At 48.8% G+C, this 4326-nt stretch overlaps 1 pseudogene; it reads left to right on the top strand.

Annotated features, from left to right (window-relative positions):
• The first annotated feature begins 693 nt into the window (after positions 1–693).
• The window catches only part of LOC105887954, an 18790-nt pseudogene continuing 15157 nt past the window's right edge, over positions 694–4326 (top strand).

The raw sequence follows: 4326 nt of genomic DNA, 5'->3' as shown, positions 1-4326 counted from the left end.
GGATCCAGTGTGCCTGCCATTGTCATGGGAGGGGGTGTAGCTATGGGCACAGGTATGTGAATGAAGGTCTTAGGGAGAGGCTGTAGGGTACATTGTGAAGTCATGGGGGAGCAAGGTGAAGGGAGCCACAAGTGTCTAGTGGTGCCCGCAGCGGGGCCATCCGGCTCCCCTTTTCTTGTGCTGGTCCTGGCTGTAGCCCTGTAGCCTCCTGTCCTCTGCAGACCCTGGGATTGAGGATCATGACATCATGATTTTTTGACAACTGCTACATGTATGTCCAGACCCCCTTTGTGACGTGTGTAATAGCAACTGCTGGTGTCCTAAAGGTGCTGTCCTGGGAGACCCTGGAAGATGTGCTCCCTCTGTGTCACATTTGGATACTTGTTTCCCTGACATAGTCATCATGCACCCTGTCCTGCTCCCTCTCAGCAAGTCCTCCAGAATTAGTGCCAGCTCCTCTGCCCAAGCTGCCTCTGCCTCTGACCTCCATTCTCTCACATGACCTGATGACCCCCACACCTGACTCACTTTTGCCCTCACCACTGGGTGACCCTCTGCCACCAGAGCCTGCTTCCTTAGGTTCCAAATTCCCAGTGGGCCAGCCATTCCCCACCCCGGCCACTTTCCTTTCCCTGTCTCCCAGCACATCACACTGAGGGAGCAGGTCCTGTTCTCCAGCCAGAGGCCAACCCAATGGTGGGTCTGTCAGAGAATAATCCAAGGGCCTCCGGTATGAACCTTAGTCCAAAACTGGAAAATGCCCTGACATTACAACTGAGTAAGACATTTGAGGAAATCAATGAGGTTCAGATTTCTGGGACTGTGCATCATTCATGAGATCTTATCAGCCCCATAGTGCCTCTCCCTGAGAAATCCCGTAGCTAAACAAAACATGGAAATCTGGTGCGATTGGTGGATGGAGACCACTGCCTGAATGCTTCCCACGGGGATTGCTTCCTCGGCTCCAGCAAGCAGGAGATGTTGGAAGCCAAGTTTTCATATGAGGATGATGAAATCTTAGCTTGAAAAATGACTCATTTGAGTCTTTTTCCCTATCTAATTGCCCCTTCAGCCAACCTTCTTTCTGGGGTGGATTCCAAAGATGGAATCTCCAAGACCCTTAGAAGAAGCTCTAAAGCTTTTCATGAAGAAAAGGTGAAAACAACAAATTCATTTCCCAGCTGGGATCATCTCCTTCCTGCCACTTCACGTGTGAACAAAGCAGGTCAGAGAGCCCTAAGGCAATCGCCCTCCAATACCAATCATGAGCTTACAGAGGACATCCAGATAGCTGAGGAAGGCAGACAGACTTTCCTGTCCTCTGCCCCCTCCCCAGCTGTCTAGACAAAGCACACCTGCCCACATGACAACTTGGGGCTGGACATGGGCCAATGGATGAGAACAGGAGTTCCAGTATTGGAGTATAAAGGCTTCAAGACAACAGGACAAAGAACTCTGAGCATTTGCTCATACTCAGCGGTCCAGGGAACTATTCAAGGCTGAAGAGCTCCATGCTCTTTAATCACAATCTATGTATTAATAGTAATGACTTGACAACCAGTGAGTCGGAAAGCTCCCCAGTGACAAATGTGAATATGAGCAAAGTAGAAAAAACCCTGACCACTGAAATTTCCCCAAGAGTATCAGTTCTCCAACGTCTTAAATCATCAGAACTTAAAAGTCAGATGTTGAGTGAATTAAAATTTACATCGGAGAACAGGAACGTAGCCAAGCTCAGAGCCGTCCCACTGACATGTCCCTTGCTTCAGATGACTTGAAAGGCCTCACTGCTCACACCCCGGGCAGAAAGCTGGCAGCTCCCCAAGTGTTGCATGTCCACTTGGGGGACAGAGGGACCAGTACAGAGTAGAGGCAGAACCCCTGAGTCCTTAAGCCGTTATGGAAGTGCCAGGATTATAATTTCTTCCCCGCCACAGAGAGAGTGACCACCCCAAAAGCAAGAGAAACTGATGGAGGGGACACGGGGGTGGCGACATCCCACCAAACTCAGGAAGAACCACCCTGCTCAAGACAAGACATTAGAGAAGATGGTTGGGATTAATTCTTCCTCAGCCCCGTCACTGAAAGGACAGCCAACTTCTGAACATCATTTCAGAAAACCAGTGAATCACTTTTTGCAATAATTTTCCAAAGGATAAGAAATTTCTCTGGAAAAAGCTCCCCATGACTATGTGTGCAGAACAAAGGCCTGTGTGAAAGCAGAGCTGCCTTTACAGGGACTACTGAAGATCAGAAATCACGGCAAGCATCGGAAGGTTCCTAGAGGAGACCTGGAAGAGATATCATTTGCTCCAAAGGGCCCCTTATGTCCCCAGCTTATCACAGAACAGAACTGCAGGTCCAGGCAGAGCCTGCCCAAGGCCATCCCTTCCCCAACATGGTTTCCTTCTATAAAATGACACCAAGTCTGGTAGCCACACAGTTGCCTTAATGAGCAGGGTTTTCATACAAGGATTAGACAGATCAGAGACAAGATGCCCCAGAAAGATGTGGCATTTAAGTACCAACTATTTCAGCAGGAGCATTCCCCATCCATGCCCCGGAGGGAGTCTGTGCCCAGCTCAGGTGTCAAGTGGGCCAAGCGTCTCCAGCTGCCCCACCACTGCTGGGAACACTGTTCAGAGATTTGTCCCTGCTCTCTAGACAGAGGATCATTCCCAAGCATTTCCAGTGGGGAACCCTCCCCACCCCCGAATAATTTATCTTTTGTTGAGAATATTGATTCTTCTCATTGAGGATATTGATTGTCAATAAGTGTTCTGTTAAGAGTGGTGTCTTCTCTTGGGCTATGTTGGGGCAATAGGTTTTGGTAACCTAGAGCTTGCGCTTGGGAAAAAGTAAGAGTCACTTCAGCTCTTCTTTCTTTTCTTTCTTTCTTTCTTTCTTTTTTTTTTTTTTTGAGACAGAATTTCACTTGTTGCCCTCAGTAGAGTGCTGTGGGGTCACAGCTCACAGCAACCTCAAACTCTTGGGCTTAAGCGATTCCTTGACTCAGCCTCCCAAGTAGCTGGGACTACAGACGCCCACCACAATGCCCGGCTATTTTTAGAGACGGGATCTCACTCTTGCTCAGGCAACACATGTGCCTCAGCCTCCCAGAGTGCTAGGATTACAGGTGTGAGCCATTGCGTCTGGCCCATTTCAACTCTTCTTATTGAGATTTTGCCTTCTAAAAAATGACCAGTCCCCTGCCACTCTTTTGCCTCATAAAAAAATGACCAGACCCCTGCAGCTCTTGTTGAAGAATGGATATCCCGTATCTCCACGTCCCCTTCCCCACCTGAGGAAGTTTCCATCCTCTTAGCTTTGTCTTCAAGATGTTATATGGCAGCCTCACCTAACCCTCCCTGCCTTTCATATCCTTTAGAGCAGTAAAGAAGATGGATCTTTGATATCTGAAGTATCAAAGATATGTATCTATTTCATAAAATAGTGGCTTAATCATTTCTAAGAAAAAGTTGTCAGTGATGAGGATCACACAGATGGGTGGGAGTGTTTGGGGGCCATTGCTGCGGTGGATACTGGACTGGCTGGGGAGGGTGTGAGGAATGGGACAGATGCTGACTAAGGCTCTGTCATGTGGGGAAGGCTCAGGTGCTGGGAACTGGAGACTGAGATTTTCTTACTGAAAAGTCATTTTGGAAAAGTAGTTCCCCTCCATGGGCGTATTTCTTCAGGCTGCCTGGATTGAGGACATTTGCACAGCAAAAGGATCACCCAGCTATCCATTGGTACGAATGTCACCCAGGCAGCCACTTACCTCCCAAGGTAAAATAGAGTTGAGAGGAAGGAAAAGATGTCTTAGAGTGAGTGGGAAAGGAAGGGGAAAGTGAAGATAGGAAAGAATGCCCTTGCTGATGAATAAGGTGTTCACGCCCCATTCTGCTCGTGTCATGACCCTGCCTTGCTCCTCCCTGTCCTGGGGTGATCCAGGCTCTTCCCTGAGGCTGATCAGGGCACTGCATGGCTCACTGATGGCACTGGGCAGAAGTGTCCATGGGACTGCTCTTTGAGTGCTCAAGCCATGTCTGGAGGGTTGATGTCTGGCATAGCAGCCTCCTCTTTAGGGAAGGTGACCTCAGTGCCTTCCTTCCATCTGTGCTTGATGACAACATGCCAGATGCTGCCTGTGCTGTGTACAGTTCAGTTATCAGGATGGAGGTGCCACTTTGACCTTCCTGGGCTTGGTAGAGCCATGGTAGAGACCCACCAGAATACTTGGAGGTTGAGTCCTGGACCAGGGTTGCAGATATTTGCATCATGGATCTTTACAAAAAGTTCTTTTTGGCCAAGACTGCACAAATA

The sequence above is a fragment of the Otolemur garnettii genome, unplaced genomic scaffold (genome assembly GCF_000181295.1).
Source record: "Otolemur garnettii isolate 467f Iridium unplaced genomic scaffold, OtoGar3 scaffold00148, whole genome shotgun sequence".
Classification (NCBI taxonomy): Eukaryota; Metazoa; Chordata; class Mammalia; order Primates; family Galagidae; genus Otolemur; species Otolemur garnettii.
The sequence above is the reverse complement of the archived record's forward strand: the minus strand, read 5'-3'. Positions and strand labels throughout refer to the sequence as shown.